The 17,989-nt window shown below is 50.3% G+C and overlaps 2 long non-coding RNA genes across 2 annotated transcripts; one reads left to right on the top strand and one right to left on the bottom strand.

The window, feature by feature from the left end:
* Positions 1-716: 716 nt before the first annotated feature.
* LOC114200617 (uncharacterized) lies at positions 717-17,944 on the bottom strand. Its single transcript, XR_003607485.2, has 3 exons — positions 17,796-17,944; positions 14,693-14,748; positions 717-1,023 (listed from the first exon to the last, which is right to left on the bottom strand). It is a non-coding gene; the product is annotated as an uncharacterized LOC114200617 (long non-coding RNA).
* LOC148163448 (uncharacterized) lies at positions 9,624-13,306 on the top strand. Its single transcript, XR_015769109.1, has 2 exons — positions 9,624-9,658; positions 12,943-13,306. It is a non-coding gene; the product is annotated as an uncharacterized LOC148163448 (long non-coding RNA).
* Positions 17,945-17,989: the final 45 nt, after the last annotated feature.

Raw genomic sequence — 17,989 nt, forward strand, 5'->3', positions numbered from 1 at the left:
TTTAAAAATCAACATCACTGAGGAATAATTTACACACAATAAATGCACCCATGTTAATTTTACAAGTCAGTGAATTTTGACAAATGTATACACCCACAATAAAGATATGGAATATTTCCATCCCCAAAAAGGTTTCTTTGTGCCTCCTCCCTGTCATTCCTCTGCATCACCCCTCACCTCAGGCAACCATTTATCTACTTTCTGTCACTGTAGACTAGTTTTGTTTTTGTTTTTTTTTTAGAACTTCATTAAGTGAAATCATATAGGAGGTACAATTTTGTGTCTAGCTTCTTTCACTTAGCATAACATTTTGGAAATTCATTCATGTTGTTGCAAGTGTCCTTAATTCATCCCTTATTATTGCTGATGGGGATTGGTGGATAAATATAGTGGATAAAGTGTATTATTCCATTGTATGATGTAACACAATTTATTTGTCCATTCACTTGTTGGTGGACATTGGGATTGTTTTGATTCTTTTTTACTATTTTGGCTAACGCTACTACAAATAGTATTGTATAAATTTTCAATACTTGTAATCAAATATTTTTGTTTCTCTTGGGTATATACCTAGAAATGGAATTGCTAATCATATGGTAAGTATGTGTTTAACTTTGTAAGAAATTTCCAAGTGGTTGTACCATTTTACATCCCTATCATCAATGTATGGGAGGTCCACTTGCTTCATATAGTTGCCAACATTCAGTATTTTTTTTTAAGGATTTTATTTATTTATTTGACAGAGACCCAGCGAGAGAGGGAACACAAGCAGGGGGAGAGGGAGAAGCAGGCTTCCCGCTGAGCAGGGAGCCCGATGCGGGGCTCGATCCCAGGACCCCGGGATCATGACCTGAGCCGAAGGCAGACGCTTAACGACTGAGCCACCCAGGTGCCCAATTCATTCTCCTGTTGATAGAAGTTTGAACTATTTCTAGTTTTTCGGTGATTATGAAGAAAACTTTGATGAACATTCTCATTCAAGGTTTTTGTGAACAAATATTTCATATCTTCTTGGATCAATATCTAGGAGTGAATAAATGAATCATAAGATAAGTATATGATTAACTTTTAAAGAAACTGCGAAAGCATTTTCCAAAGTGGTTGTACAATTTGTACAATGTGGGGCGCCTGGGTGACTCAGTCGTTAAGCATCTGCCTTCGGCTCAGGTCATGATCCCAGTGTGCTGGGATCAAGCCCTGCATCGGGCTCCCTGCTCTGCGGGAAGCCTGCTTCTCCCTCTCCCACTCCCCCTGCTTTTGTTCCCTCTCTGGCTGTCTCTATGTCAAATAAATAAAATCTTAAAAAAAAAAACAATTTGTACAATATATAAAAGTGTATGATTCCCAATACTCCACCTCTTTTCCAACACTTGGTGCTGTTGATCTTTTTGCATTTTTTTTTAAGATTTTATTTATTTGGGCGCCTGGGTGGCTCAGTTGGTTAAGCGACTGCCTTCGGCTCAGGTCATGATCCTGGAGTCCCTGGATCGAGTCCTGCATCAGGCTCCCTGCTCAGCAGGGAGTCTGCTTCTCCCTCTGACCCTCGTCCCTCTCGTGCTATCTCTCATTCCCTCTCTCTCAAATAAATAAATAAAATCTTAAAAAAAAGACTTTATTTATTTGACAGAGAGAGAGTTAGCGAGAGCAGGAACACAAGCGGGGGGAGTGGGAGAGGGAGAAGCAGGCTTCCTGCAAAGCAGGGAGCCCGATGCGGGGCTCGATCCCAGGACCCTGGGATCATGACCTGAGCCGAAGGCAGACGCTTAACGACTGAGCCACCCAGGCACCTTGATCTTTTTGCATGTTAACCATTTAGGTGAGTATGTAGTGATATCTCATCATGGACTTAATTTGCATTTCTCTGATGACTAATGCTGCTGAGCTTTTTCATGAGCTTATTAGCCATTTATTTTTGTAAGTCTGTGATGTGTCTGTTCAAGACTTTTGCCATGTTTTTTATTGAGTTGTTTGCCTTTTTCATTATTGAGTTGTAGGAGCTCTTTATATAGTCTAGATACAAGGCTTTTGTCAGATATGTATGTTGCAAACATTTTCTCTCAGACCATGACTTATTGAGTTACTCAAGGTGCTGGATTTTGTTGTTTTCCAAAATGCTGGACTTGGTTCTAACAGGCAATTAGCTAATTTATTCATGATAAACTTAATTCTTTTATTTTTTTAACTTAATTATTTTAAAGCTTATTTTTTAGATGTTAGGGAAGGTCTAAATTTGCCTTTACTCTAAGGTTAAAATTGCCCTACTAACTAAAGTGTTGTTACCTTTCTGGAGTCTCTACTGAGTGTCCTGAGTGTTTGTTTTGTTTTTTTTAATATTTTATTTATTCATTTGAGACACAGAGATACAGAGAGAGAGAGAGAGAGCATGAGCAGAGGAAAAGGCAGAGGGAGAGGGAGAAGCAGGCTCCCCACTGAGCCAGGAACCCAACGTGGGGCTCGATCCCAGGACCCTGGGATCATGACATGAGCCGAAGGCAGACACTTAACCATCTGAGCCACCCAAGCGCCCCTGTCCTGAGTGTTTTAACAAGGTTTCTCCACTCTGGATGGCCAACTTAACTATATCCTAGTCTTCTGTAATCTCTGGGAAGTCTTTAGCTTACAGCAGGCCACTGCCTCTCTCAGATGTGTGGAGTTTCACCCCCACATACATGGCTTAGTCTTCAACAGCAGTCTCTAGGACGCTCCGATGCATATTTCTGGAGCTCTTTGCATCCATAGCTCCTTCTTCTTTAGTATTCCATTCTGCAAATTCCAGTTGTTACAGCTTCCCCAAACTCTGATCTCTCAGCTCAACCCAGCAAACCCACTGCTTTAGGAAAACTTCCCAGTACTGTGGTCTAGACAGTGCCTCCAGGCAGAAACTGCGACAATTATAGGGCTCACCTTGTTTCTCCCCTTCTCCTAGAGATCTCGGCCCTGCCCTGCCTGTCATCAGGGTCTAAAACAGTTGTTTCATATATGTTTTCTAGCTTTCTAGTTGTTTACAGCAAGACAGCAAGTCCAATCCTTGTAACTTTGTCAGGATGAGATAGAATTCCCTTTTTTCTTCTTGGTTTAAGTCACAATTATTTTAAGTCATAATTTTCTAAGACTTTGTCCATTTTATTGAAAATTTAAAAATTTTGGCATAAATTCATCCATCATATCCTCTTATTTTTTAATGCCCTTAAAATTGGTAGCGAAGTTTACCTTTTCATTTCTTTTTAAAAACATTTTATTTATTTATTTTAAGTAATCTCTACACCTAACATGGGGCTTGAAATTACAACCCCAAGATCAAGAGTTGGATGCTCTTCTAAGTGAGCCAGCCAGGCACTCCATCACCTTTTCATTTCTGATATTTGCAATATGAGATCTTTGTTTTCATGATAAATCCACTGGAGATTTTTAAATTTTATCAATCTTTTTTAAAAAACTAACTTTGGGGGTGCCTGGGTGGCTCAGTCATGAGCGTCTGCCTTCGGCTCAGGTCATGGTCCCAGGGTCCTGGGATCGAGCCCCACATCGGGCTCCCTGCTCTTTGGGAAGCCTGCTTCTCCCTCTCCCACTCCCCCTGCTTGTGTTCCCTCTCTCGCTGTGTCTCTTTCTGTCAAATAAATAAAATGTTAAAAAAAAGAACAACTAACTTTGTTGTTACTCATTCTATGATATTTTATTTTGGATTTTATGTATTTTTACTCTTAGTTTTTTTTCTACTTTTAAGGGACTCATCTTGTTCTGCTAAATTATAGAAATGGTACTTAAATTATTTATTATAAACTTATTATCCAATATATACATTTAAGGCCATAATTTTTTTCTCTGAATATTGCTTTGGCCACATCCCACAAATATTTTTTCATTCAGTTCAAAACATTTTATAATTTCCATTTTGGTTTCTTCTTTAACCCATGGGAACCAGTAGAACAGATAGATAGAGACATACAGACAGAGATATCTCTCTCTCTCTCTCTCTCTCAGTGAACATATATATGTATATATATTTATAAATATATTTTGGATATTTATAGATAAATGTGTATATATTAAAATACATATAGATATTTATATATAAATACATATAAATATTTATATTTGGTACATTTGATTTACTGCTTTATCACAAAGAAATTGGCTTACTCAATTGTGGGGGGCTGGTTAGGCAAGTCCAAAGTCTGTAGGGCAGGGGCTGATGCTGCAGTCCACAGGCATAAATTCTCCTCCCTCAGGGAGCCCTTCCTTTTGTTCTCAAGGCCTTCCAACTGATTGGAGAGGACCATCCATATTATGCTTTACTTAAAGTCAACAGATTGTAGGGGTTAATCACATATACAGAATACTTTCACAGCAACACCTAGATCAGTGTTTAACTGAATAATGGAGCACTATAGTCAAGTTGACATGTAGAACTAACCCATCACATTGCTCTGTTGGACTCTGATGCTTCTCTCATGATTAGAGCATGAGTTTTAGGAAGGAAGAGCATGGAGTCCCCTATTCATCCAATCATATCAAGTATATGTACTATCAACATAATTAATGGCTGATGATGTTGACCTTGCTCATGGCTGAGGTAGCATTTGTCAGATTACTACACTGTCAAGTTATGTGCCTCCTCCCCCCACACACTTCCCAAACTTCTTGAAGGGAGTCACTGTGCACTGCCTACACTTGAAGAGTGGGGAGTTATGTTCCCCCTCCTTGAGGATGGAGTATCAATATATATATATATTTTTTAATTTTTTTTTAAAGATTTTATTTATTTAATTAACAGAGAGAGAGAGAGAGAGAGAAACAGAGAGAGAGGGAACACAAGCAGGGGGAGTGGGAGAGGGAGAAGCAGGCCTCCCGCCAAGCAGGGAGCCCGATGCGGGGCTCGATCCCAGGACCCTGGGACCATGACCCGAGCCGAAGGCAGTCGCTTCACCAACTGAGCCACCCAGGCACCCCTATATATATATTTTAAAGATTTTATTTATTTATTCATAAGAGACAGAGAGAGAAAGGCAGAGGGAGAAGCAGGCTCCCGAGGAGCAGGGAGCCCAATGCGGGACTCGATCCCAGGACTCCAGGATCATGACCTGAGCCGAAGGCAGACGCTTAACCATCTGAGCCACCCAGGCGCCCGGAGTATCAATATATATTATCTAGAATTCTTCTGCTTGGGAGATTTATCTCTTCCCTTCCATTTATTAATTTATTCAAACATTTAAATATATCAATACAGACTCATGGATATTTATTTTATACTTTGGGTTATAATTCAATACTACTCTGTTTATTTATTTATTTTTAAGATTTTTATTTATTTATTTAACAGAGAGAGAGAGAGAGCACAAGTAGGCACAGCGGCAGACAGAGGGCGAGGGAGAAGCAGACTCTCCGCTGAGCAGGGAGCCCGATGCGGGGCTCTATCCCAGGACCCTGGGACCATGACCCGAGCTGAAGGCAGCCGCTTAACCGACTGAGCCACTCAGGTGCCCCTACTTTATTTTTTTGCTCCTATTGTTCTAGGCTTGACCATCGGGAACTGCATGGTATGTATTTGCCCATCTTCTGACCTCTATCAGCATCAGCGTGCACATTCAACAAACATTTATTGAGCATCTGTGTGTGCCATGCCCTGTGATACTCAACCACGTTCTACATGTAGTTTCCTGCATAAGTGGGGGAAATGAAGAGGAAGAAGGAAACTGGAAGTTAGAGCTATGACATTTGAACATTAGCAAGGAGTAAAAGGCTCTGATTTGGGCTATAGAAAGGTCATCAGTCACAGGGAAGCCAATGGATAGCTTCTTGATGATTTGGCCAGATACGGTGGAAGTTTTGCAATTACTCCCGGGTTTCTGGCTTGAGCAATGGGTGGCTGGGGATGTCATTGGCTGAGATAGGGCAACCTGGAAGAGGACCAAGTTACAAGAGCGTGCAGAGTGTAAGGAGAAGACAGCTCAGGAAAGACAAACTTTGGGGAGCACCGACAAGGGCGGAGGTGATAGGAGGAAGATGAGCCAGCCTAGAAGATAGAGAAGAAACCATCAAAGAGATAGGAGGGGAGCTAAAAGCAGACATTTCCAAGAAGGGAGAGGCTGCACATGTCAAATGCTACGGAGAAATCCAGTTGGGGAGCTGGGCAGTGTCCATTAGATTTAGCAACTAATTGGTTATTAGTGGAAAGGGGAGATGAGGAGATGCTGGACAGCCTTGGGCAGAGGAGGGAACGAGGGGTGAGGAAGAGGAGGTGAGCTGTGAATGGGAGAGCAACAGGGCAATCGTTGTAGGGTCAAGAGAAGATCGGTTATTTTAATGGGGTAGGCTTAAGTTCATTTCGGGCTGTAGAGAAGGAGCGGGGGCGGGGGGACGACCTTGAGGGAGGAAAACTGTAAGTGGTGGGGGTGGTGTGCTCAGGAGAGGTAGGGAGTCCCAAGGAACAGCCTGAGCCCCCTGGAGGGCGGGCGGTGTCACTACAGACACGTTTACAGGAGTTGCGGGTAGGAGAGGTTATTTATTAAATTCTTTAAAGTCCAAGGGCCTTGGGGCGCCTGCGTGGCTCCGTCGTTAACCGTCTGCCTTCAGCTTGGGTCGTGATCCCAGCGTCCTGAGATCGAGCCCCGCATCGGGCTCCCTGCTCCGCGGGAAGCCTGCTTCTCCCTCTCCCACTCCCCCTGCTTGTGTTCCCTCTCTCGCTGTGTCTCTCTCTGTCAAATAAATAAAATCTTAAAAAATAAAAAAATAAAGTCCAAGGGCCTTTACTGGTGGAGAGAAATCCTCACTAGTATGCAAACTTGGTTTCATGTCCCATTTATTAACCTTCTGAATCTACTGAGGAATTGATATCGCTTTAAGCAATCAACATCTTTCTAATATTCACCCAACAAATTCACCCAAATTAGGAATTTGACAGATTTCTCTAAACATTTTTTTTCTCTAAACATGTTAAGCACGAATTGCCTTTTGGCAATGCCAATAAAACCAGGGAACGCTTACTATTGTGTTTGCTACGTGCCAGGCACTGTTTGACATGCTTTATATGCTGTATTTCATGGATCCTCACAACCTTGGGAGGAAGGTACTAGATATCACCCGGTTCCAGTTTGGCATCTGAGCAGACTGAAGTCCAGAGAGGTGAAGTAAACTGCCCAAGGTCACACAGTTGGAAAATGCTAGAGTTCGAATATGAACTCAGTCATCTGGGCCATGGTGACTCTACCACAATTAGGCACTGTAATGGAAACATGGCTGATTTTTCGGAAGGCTTTACACACCTTAAACAATTGACAAAACAGACACAAAATTATTTCCAAACATAGTATGTCTGGTTACCAGGCCAACTCAGGATTCTTTGCAATGGTTATTTTCCAATGATCTAAACTCTGTCTTTAAAGTACAAAATGAGGGGCGCCTGGGTGGCTCAGTCGTTAAGCATCTGCCTTTGGCTCAGGTCATGATCCCAGAGTCCTGGGATCGAGCCCCGCATCGGGCTCCCTGCTCGGCGGGAAGCCTGCTTCTCCCTCTCTGCTCCCCCTGCTTGTGTTCCCTCTCTTGTATCTCTGTCAAATAAATAAATAAAATCTTTAAAAAAAAAAAAGTACAAAACGAGGAGAGGGAACTTAGAACAACCTGGGTGTTGGGCCACATGTGGTCTGAGTCTGAGTGCGGACCTCCAACAGCAGAGTCCTGGATGTGAGAGGACACACCTGTGGTGGGATCATGCAAGGTTTGGGGGCCGCTGGGCAGAGGAGGCAGATGGAGGGGGGTCTACACACCGCAGGGGCTGGCCAACCTTGGCAGCTGCCCTCCAGGTCTTCCCATTTGAGATGGAGACGAGATGGCGGGACCCACCAAGCCGTGGGCCCACTCCTTCATGGACATAGTACCTACAGCGCTTTGAGCACATCTGTTTACCTCTCTGCTACGTCATGGTTGGGGGGTGGGAATCCCTGCTCATCCTGAGGTTTATAGGCCAAAACGATGTGTGACTTGGTGCCTGGGAGGCTCACATGGGTTCTGGGCGGCTGCCTTTCTCTGCACAGTCCCAGGACCATGGGGCTTACTCTCTCCCAGACTTGAGGCCCCAGGCCCCTCAGCATGGGTTTGAGGCTTTTGTATCTCCAAGGACTAGTACGGTGCCAGACACATTATAGGGCAAAATAAATGTTATGGATCTACTCCTTGGATGAATAAATGAACTAACTCCCCATCTTGTCAGAGCTGAGGCTTAGCAAACCCCATGTCTTGCAGCTATCCAAAAGACAAACTGAAGCATCAACTGGAAACCCTTCCCCCATCCTCTGCTTCCCACCCATATCAGACCTAGTATTTTTTCTCCAAGGCAAGATGGGTTAATGTCCCCTCCCAAGTCGCCCAGCTGACAGCACTGGATTCTGTGATAGGGGCCTGGGCCCAGCAGGCACCACTCTCTACTCCCCACCCCACCCTACTCCACCCAGTGCCCCCTTCGGCACCACTGGCCAGGCTGAAGTTGAAATTAACCAGCGTGGGGGGCAGGCCCGAGGCTCTGGGTCCTGATTGGCTGCTCCAAGGCTTATTCAAAAAGAAACAAGAAGCAGTGGGGGTGGGTGGGTGGGGAGGTGAGGTTGGTGAGCTTGGCCTTGGGGGGCTCCCTGCCCTCCTCCAGGCTCTGGGAGGAGCAGCTGCTATTGAACTGAGTCTGTTGGAGCCTCTTGATCTCCCCACCCTGGGACACAGAGGCACATGGGAGGAATAGAGGTTTCTGAAGGTTCCCCCACAAGGTCTCCCCAGAGCTCAATCTTCCTGTTGGGTTTGGGGGTGGGCAGCTCAAGGTCCCCCGATTGGGACAGTCTGCAAAGGAGGAGAAGCTAGGGTCCGGGGTTCTTGGAACCCGGAGGCCTTGCAACTCTCCTTCCCCACCAGCAGGCCTTTGGGCATCCACCCCCACCGGCTGGGAATATCACACCTCAGGGTCCAGCATATGGAGGGCTCCCTCAAGAGACCCCTGTGCTGACAGGGTTTTCTCCTAACCATGGCACTAGGTCCTAATTATTATTATTATTATTATTATTTTTAAAGATTTTATTTATTTGACAGAGAGAGACACAGCGAGAGAGGGAACACAAGCAGGGGGAGTGGGAGAGGGAGAAGCAGGCTTCCAGCTGAGCAGGGAGCCCGACGCGGGGCTTGATCCCAGAACCCTGGGACCATGACTGGAGTTGAAGGCAGATGCCCAACGACTGAGCCACCCAGGCGCCCCAATAGCTACTAATTATCAAACATGACTATGTGCCTAGAGCTCTGTACAGGGCTTCCTGTACAAAATCTCATACTACCTCGTAACCTCTCTGGGAGGCTGAATGTTATGAAGGATCTGAGACTTTAATGATATCTGGGAACTTACTCAAGGTCATACAGCTGGTAAGAGGCATACCACAATGCCCCTGCAAAACACACACACACACACACACACACACACACACACACACACACACACGGACACACCCATAGGCCCAGGCCCTGGGACAGACCCTGCCATCAGCTGTCAGGCAGAGGCGCCAAACATCTGGCTTAGCAGATAGGAGGGACAGAGAGGGGATGGAACTGTTAGAGGCGGGAAGAGCTGTCCCTCACATCAGGCCTGGCCCTTTTCTGGAGGAGCCATTTGTCGCTTCCGCCAGGAGGGACGGTGAGAGAAGGAGGGCTGGGAGGGGAGGCCCAGACAGACGGGGAGGCCTACCTGCCCTGGAGGGGCAGCCACAGAGAGAGAGACCCCAGGGGACGCATATAAGACACAAGCGAAGGGCAAGACAGGAAAGACAGAGGAGAGACGGAAGAGACCTCCCCCAATCCTGCTCCTGCTCAGGTGCGCCAGCCGCCCTCTTGCCACCGCGACTGAACAGGAGCAAATTCCTGCGCCCCATCCCGATAGCCGCCTCCCCCCTCCCCCAGCCCAGGCCCAGCAAGTGTGGAGCTGCCCTCATTGTTTACTGCGAAGGTTTCCTGTGGCGTCACAACTGCAACGATCCGCATTCTATCAGCACTTTAAAACGAGTGGCACGGAGAGGGTGACTGGGGGAGACCCCTCCTTAATGCCGGGGTTCCTCCCACACAGCAAAAGTTGCCCCGGGGACCACAGATGCAGCCTTCTAGACGTAGCACCCTGCCAGCTTGCCTCCTGGCATCAGGGACCCTCCGAGCCCAGAGGGATACTGCCTGGGGCGGACCCCTCGCTCCCATCCCCCCAGCCAAAGAGGCTGTGGCCTACTTCGCACTTCCGAGTTGACCTGGGAAGGAGGGGGTAGGGACAGCGAGCTTCCCAGCGGAGCCTGATGGTTGGTAGCCCGAGTGAGGCCTAGGCGGACCCCACCCCACCTAGTTCGGAGCTCCTGCTGGGTGCAGGTCAGCCCTGAAAGGGGGACTGAGTCGCAGGGGGGCCGTCGTGAAGGGGAGGAAGCGCATAGGTGGGGGTCCCTGCAGGAAGACCCAGAGAAGAGCAGCCACAATGGGGAACACATGGCAAGTCAACTGAAGGGGAGGTGGCTGGCCTGCCTAAGGAGAGGGACGGAGCTCAATTTTAAAAAAACGTTTAGCCAGGGGAAGGGCGAGTGCAGAGACCAGGACTAGTACGGCAGGACCTGGGATCAAGAGCAAGTTCACAGCCAGGAGGCCAGACCAGGATGTCAACAGAAACTGGGTCAGAAGGAAGAATTTGGACTTTATCCTGAGGTCGCCAGAAGCGGCTGGGCGTGGACTACGGAGTGCAGGGTCAGGGGGCCCCTGCTTACTGTGTATGGTTCCCTGTGTGCCCTAGCCCCCTAGCCCTGTGGGAAGGAAGAGGGGAGCGCTCTCCACACTTCCTCCACCCAGGCACGGCTCCCATGCATGGAGCCTCCAGGTACGGGGCCTCTCTCCAGCCCACTCACCTGTGGGTTCTCTGCTCCTCCCCAAAGGTCCTTCAGGCGTGGAGCTCCCCACAAACAGGCCTGCATCCCCCCTCCCCCTGCTGTCTGGGCCCTAGGTGGGCAGAGGTTGGGAGGATTCAGGCCTGAATGTGGATTCCGCTGGAAGGAAGGGGTTGGCCAACCCGTCCACCCGCCCTCCAGGCCTCCGTAAGCCTGTAAGCCTAGTGCGGCCCCACCTGAGCCTGAGGGTCCCGCTTGGGTCTGGCTCCCTGGGGCGGCTTGACCTGGAACTCTCACTGACTGAGAAGAGCCATTTCCTTGAGGGTTTGCCCTCCCTGTCCGCATTCCAATCTCTGTACCCTGGCTGCCCTTGTGGGAATCCCGTTCCAGTTCCACGCTTATGAGCGGTGTGACCTCTGGGAGGTTATTTGAACTCTCTGTGCCCCACTTTATTCAAATATTGGGAGGATTAACAAAGAAGAGCCTGTAGGACAGCTGGCCTTGTTGAGGGTGGTCTTTGCGCCCTGTGATCCAAGTCTTTTCCTATGGCTGAGGAAGCAGAGGGTCAGAGGTTGCTGGTTAATGGGAAAGAGCGAGGTGGGAAGGGTCCGGAGTTTAGCCTCCCCACCCTTGGCTGAGGTTTGGCCCAAGTCTAAACTCTTCCTCATTCCAAAGCCCTTCAGTCTCCGGGGAGCTGTGTGCCATCCCATTGCTTCTCTCTCCCCCTGTGGGCTGTGCTTTACCCCTGGGGACAGAGGCTAGACCACAGGGTCAGTGTTGGATGAGAAGGAACCAAAAAGAATTATTTGGACCAGGACCTGCTGGGCTGGGAAATGGAAGGGGCCAGCACTACAGGGGACGAGACAGCACTGTCAGTGTTCTGCACCAGAGGGTCCCACTTGTCTGGAAAGAAGCCTCCTCCTTGAAGCCTTCCCTGACCACTTTGCAATCTAATCAGAGAACTCCTGGGGCCTGAGCAGTTGCAGCTCAGCCTTGGCGAGCAGGGTGCCCTGTTACTGCATGTGGTAAGGGCCAACCATCTGTGCATCACTGAGGCATTTCTAGAGAGCTTTCCCACGTATTAGCTCATTTAATCCTCCCAAGGGCCCTGGGAGGGAAGGAAGATAACGTTTACAACCTCCAGCCTAAGGTTCAGGGAAGTTTGAAAGTCTTCCTCACCGAGCATCAGCTGAGACACAAGTCCTGGCCCCCTGGTTCCAAGTCACACGGTCTGTCCCCTCCAGCACTTCTCCTGAGGGTGGGGCTACCTCTGGGCGCGAAACTTAAACTCCAAATTTCCTAGCAGCCTCCGAGAAAAGAAGATCTGAAAAGATAGGTAGGTAGTTCTCCCTCAGCCGAAACAAAGTGAAACAATACAACCTATTAGTTCCCCTGAAGTTTCAAACCTCTTCCTAGCACTGGGTTCCAGGCCGAACGAATTCATGGCTTCTATGTAACATCCTCACCCCGTGATTTGTGGAAGAGTTACAGAAAACCGTCCAAAACAACCAGCTCTTATGTTGATTCCATTAGAAGCTAAAGGCATGCCATGGTGAGAACTCGAGGTGGGAACTTCCCAGGGAAACAGCACTAATAGAGTCCCCATGATTGTTTGCTGGCTTCTAACTTGATCCAGGGTGGAGGATCTCCTCTCAGGGAAGCGGGCGCGATGGGTAGAAAGCACTGAACCAACGCTGGAGCCACAGAGAGCAAGGTTCATGGCCCTATTACCTGCTATGTCACCTTAGGCAAGTTACTTAATCTCTCAGAGCCTCATTTTCCCCATCTGTTTCCCTGAAACAGTTATTGTGGGGAGTCATTCATTCATTCAGTAAAAATTCAGAGCCTACCTGTGCCAGGCACTGTGCTAGGCTCTGGAGATACAGTGATAGACAAGTCTAGCAAAAAACTTGCCCTCATGGAATTTATTTTCTAGTGGAAAGAGGTAATTAAGCAGGAAACTATCAGCTGGTCAGAAAAAGAAGAGGATTTAGCAGGTGATATGATTCTGGCAGAGAATGACGGGGCGTCCTCTAATTTTCATTCTCCTTTTCTTCCCATGAACTAGAACTCTGGACACAAGACTTCCCAAAATAAAGACTACATTTCCAGGCTCCCTTGAAGCTGAACATAGCCATTGACTAAGTCCTGACTAATGGGGTGTAAGCAGAAACAGCCTCCAGGAAATGTCCTTCAAGGGAAGGGGCGCATCGTCCTTTACCCTTTCCTCCTTCCTGTTGACTGGAATGCAGAAGTGATGGCTGAAGCTCAAGCAGCCATCATGAACCACGAAGAGAAAGCCACTTGCCAAAGATGCCACAAAATACAAGGTACCTGGGTGGAGTCCCTGACACTGTAGAGCACCAGGGCAACCTGGGACCTCCTACTCCAGGTTTTACATCAAAGAGGAATAAACTCCTGTTTTGCTTAAACCCCTGAGATTTTGGGTTTTCTATCACACACAGTCCACCCTGATTTTCCTTGACACTGTGATAGAGTGGTGGGGGGTTATCTCTAAATGGTTGGTCGAAGAAGGTTTTTTGCAGGGGTAACTGATCAGAGGCCCGAATGGTGAAAAGGAGCCGCCGGGGTGCATCCAGGCAGGGTGGAGAGAGACAGGCAGGAATAATGCAGGTGCCTAGGGCGCCTGGGTGGCTCAGTGTTGGTTAAGCGTCTGCCTTCAGCTCAGGTCATGATCCCGGGGTCCTGGGATCGAGCCCAGCTTTGGAGGGGGGAATCCCTGCTCAACGGGGAACCTGCTTCTCCCTCTCCCTCTGCCTTCCGCTCCCCCTGCTTGTGCCTTCTCTCTCTCTCAAATAAATAAATAAAATCTTAAAAAAAAAAAAGAATGATGCAGGTGCCTTAGTGGAGCAGGAAAAGGGGGGGTGAGCAAAGGGCAGGAGGGGCCTGCAGTAGGGAGTGGGTGTCACCCCACATGGGGGGAAGTCATGAAGGATTTTACACAAGGGAGTGATGTCTTCTGACCTGTTTCTAAAAGGTCACTCTGCAGGGCGCCTGAGTGGCGCAGTCAATTAAGCATCCGAGGACTCTTGGTTCCGGCTCAGGTCCTCATCTCAGGGTCCTGGGATCGAGCCCTGTGTCAGCTCGGTGCTTAGCATGGAGTCGGCTTGAGATTCTCTCTCCCTCTCAGCCCCTCCTCCCCACACACTCTCTCTCTCAAATAGATAAATCAATTTTTTAAAAAAATATACATACATACATACATACATACATACATAAAATAAAAGGTCACTCTGAGTGCTGGAGGGCCCCTAGGGGCCCCAAGTGAAGCCAGGTGATCAGATGGGAGGCTCCTGGGGTGGTTGAGGAGTGAGATAGTGGGGGTATAGGATTCCCAGAGAGGAAGGCTGGGCTGGTTCATCCCTGAGCTCCTTTCCACTTCCACTCCCAACCCCCCACCTCCCCTGTCCTCCCACCCCCACACCGCTCACCTGCCCTAATGATGACTGGTCCATTCATAATGTGCAGGGATTACCGCCCATTTCCATTAACCCCCGGCCGGCCCTGCGCCTCCAGCTCACGCTGTACCTTACACCTCTCTGGTCCTTCCATGTGGGAGGCCTTGCTCCCTCTTCTGATGCACTTTTCTAAGACTCAGCTCAGAAGACTCCCTGGGGACATCTCCACTTCCCAAATGACTTGTCATTCAGGCCCACCCATCCTTTGTTCCTACCCGTCATTGCACTCTGTGATTGTTATGTGCTGCCATCCGCACTGGACATGGACTCCTTGAGGAGGGGGTACTGTGTGATTCAGTCCCCATGGCTCCTTCGCCCCCTACATAATCAGTCCCTTACCTGTGTCCAGAACAGGCGATGTTGTCAAGGTCGATCCCGTCTTCATTTCATCTGGTCTTCACAACAGTCCAGAGAGGAAAACCAAGAGTGGAGAGAAGATATGGCCAGTTCAAGGTCATGTATCCACCTGGGTCACAAAGCCTCCTGCCCCAGCAGTTCCACTGAGCACAGATGTCCCAGCCATGGGGCACTTTCCCATGGTTTGAGTCCCCAGTCCATGAGGGCACAGGAAGTCATATCTTCACCAGGAAATACCCATGGGCCCCTCCATGTCACCTGGCCAGACCCTGTCCCATCTGGCAGCCTCCTGGCTCCCTTCAGTGGGTTACGCCATACCATCTGGACATCCCCTCCTCTTAGCGGCCACTGCAAACCACGGCCCTCTTTGTCCTGAATGTGGGCCCAGATCTTCCCTCCAGTGCCTGCAGGGGGACTGTCCGGCAAGGCTTTGCTGGGGGCTTGGGGAGAGCCGCCAAACTCACCCAATGGGTACCCAAGAGCAGGTGTGAGATTATGAGCTGTGTCTGCCTTCAGTGGTCACAGGCCCAAGCTGCTCCACCTAACACCTCATTGTCAAGTCCATTGCAAGGGATAGCTTGCTGGAATGCCATTAATCCCCCCCCGCCCCCCCGCCCCCCCTTCTCATGTGGAATCTCAGCCTCTCCTCCTTCAGACCAAGAGAGAGAAGGCAGCCTCCTTTCCAAGGCCTGCTGCCGAGTCCTCACCTCTCACCGAGGACTACTACATCCGGGGATGATGGAAAATGAGAAAGTCTCATCCTTCAGGAGAACTGCACTCCCTGCCCAGAAGTTCTCCCTTTGGGGTAATGTGTCCCAGTCCCTGATCTGGGCTGTGTGGTCTGGAATGACATCATACAGAGCGTGCAACCAAGTCACTGCTCAGGGTGGGCTTCCTCAGGCTCAGCCCGGGGATCCACCCTTAGCTTCCCTTGTTCCTGCTGACACTTGGCCTTGGCTCCCAACCTTCCATGAGCACAGGCTTGGATAAGGACACCCATGAACCTTGGAGAGGGGAACCTGGTAGGCTCTTCCCTTAGAACTAGGAAATGGGGGTGGGGTGGGGGACAGGAGGGGGTGGTAAGAGGGACTCCATGGGAGGAGGGAATCAGGGTACACACTCAAGGCATCCTGGGGCCCTGCTTCATTCCCCCAAATGCCAGGCTTTCTGACCATCTCCATCCAGCCCAGGGGCATGGCTAAAGGAAGGTAAGCCCCTCTCTTATTTCCTCAGCGCCTCGCCCAGTGCCAGGCTCGTGGAGCCTTCAGATGAACCGAAGCCCAAGTTGGAATAAAATGAGTGATAGGAGCCATCGCTTCTTCCTGGAAAAGCATAAACAAGCAAAACGGGACGTTGGGCAGATTTGGGGAAACATCGGCATTCAGTCAGGACAACAAGAACGACCCAGAACACGTGGTGTGAGTAGAAAGAACCAGAAGCTAATCCACTCTGCTGCTGCTTGCGTGTCTGGTGGGCTGTCAGGGGAGGGTACCTGCAGAACAGCCCAACAGCTGGGCCGACCGTCCCCCTAAGCCAGACGTTCCCACCGCCAGCCCCCAGCTGCCAGTCCTTTCTGGGCCGGGGAGAGGGGCTCCCGTGCTGCCTCCTGCCTCAGCAACCTCTCGCTCCCGGGGCAGGCAGCAGGGCAGGGTGCCCGGGCCCTCCAGGCTGTGGTGAGAGGGCAGGGTCTGCACCTGGCGTTTGCTGTCGCTGCCGCAGCCCAGTCTGGCTAGGGCTTGAGACAGATCCTCCCAGCCCAGGGTGAGCACCAGTCCTGGAGAAGGAGGAGGCACCCCCCAGCTGCCTTTAGCCAGGGCCTCCGTTAGTGACTAGCATGGAGGCCGAGGGGGGCAGGAGGGAGCACAGGGCCTAGCGTCAGGCGGGGAGTGGGCCTAAGGCCCTGCTCCCGCTCCCCCAGCTAAGAGGCCCGGACCAGTAGCCCACCTCTTGGCCCCTGGCTTCCTCATCTGTCAGAGAACAGCAATAAGGACCTGAAGTCTGCAGGGCTGGGCGCAGGGCTGGGCGCAGGGCCTGCACAGAGCCCCCGTCAGTCCATCGGCTCTTCTCTTCACCTGGAAGCCACTGGACTACTCTGTCCCTCCAGGTGCCCTCTGCGGGAACTGAGGGAACTGCAAGGATTAGGTATGCCCTCCAGGTGAAGCCCCAGCCCAGTGCCTAGACGCAGGAGGAATTGGCTGCCCCTTTCCGTCTCTGGCGGGCTCGGCACGGGGCAGGCTTGTGGTCGAGACCCAGGAAAGGGTGGGGAAATTGCTGGATATGCGGTCTCTCTCTCCTGTCTGTCTGAATTGGAAATGGGGACTCTCCAAGCTGGTAGCCACAGAACCGGGCCCTCTCACTTTATAGTAAGGGCACTGAAGCCCAGAGAGGGCAGGCACTTGCCCAGGGTCCCACAGCCAGTGGGTTTTGGTGCTGCGCTAGGATGGTTTCCCCTCTCGGTGCCCAGAGCAGTATCTACAAACCCCCCTTTCTGTCGGCTTTCAAGCCTCTCTTCATTCTTGCCCATCTGAACTCATCTTTCAGTCTCTGCTTCTTTAGCAACCAGAGCCCAGAGACAGGTGACTGGCCCCAGCACCCCCAGGAGCCGAGGCTGCCCTGCTGCGGGGTGTGGGCAGGGGCATGGCGGGGGCAGAGAATGCGGGCTGCGCTGGCCTGGGGGCCTGGGCCAGGCTGCTGACAGAAGAGCCAGTGTGCCCAAACATTGGGGCTTTGTGAGCCCTGAGCTCCGTGTGGGGAAGGTTGTTTGTGTTGACCTGACATTGTTTCAGGTTCATTGGCAGCGTCTTAGTGCCCAGGGACCGGCTCTTTGGAGCCATCCAGGGTCTTGGGGAGAAGGTGGCTAGGGAGCCCTAGTCTGGGGCAAGAAGGGGAGGGGGCTGCCTGGATCCTCTGTGCACTGAGCAGGTCCCCGTGGGCGAGGCTGTAGAGTACGAACGAGTTCAGGGAAGACACTGAGAGAGAGGAGAGAAGGCACCTGTGTCTCTTGGGGCCAGAGCAGAGGAGCCTGGCCAGAGTGAGGACGGACAGAGGCAGGACGGGAGCATCCAGGAGCTGGGGGCACACCTACCAGGAGGCTGAGAGCTCGAGAACCCAGCCATCGAAACTTAGTCCATGAAGGAAGACCCAGGAGAGTCCTTGGGAGCCAGGAGGGCAGCAGAAGCTCTTGGGAGCAGGCCGGCTGGGGTGGGGTGGGCCAGACGCACAGCTGTCCAGATGTGTGTGAGAGATAACTCTGTTTACTGGGCACCCAGAAGGAGCAGG

This window comes from Eumetopias jubatus, unplaced genomic scaffold (assembly GCF_037043125.1).
Source record: "Eumetopias jubatus isolate StellerSeaLion01/CBP00866 unplaced genomic scaffold, mEumJub1_p1.0 scaffold_10, whole genome shotgun sequence".
NCBI lineage: Eukaryota > Metazoa > Chordata > Mammalia > Carnivora > Otariidae > Eumetopias > Eumetopias jubatus.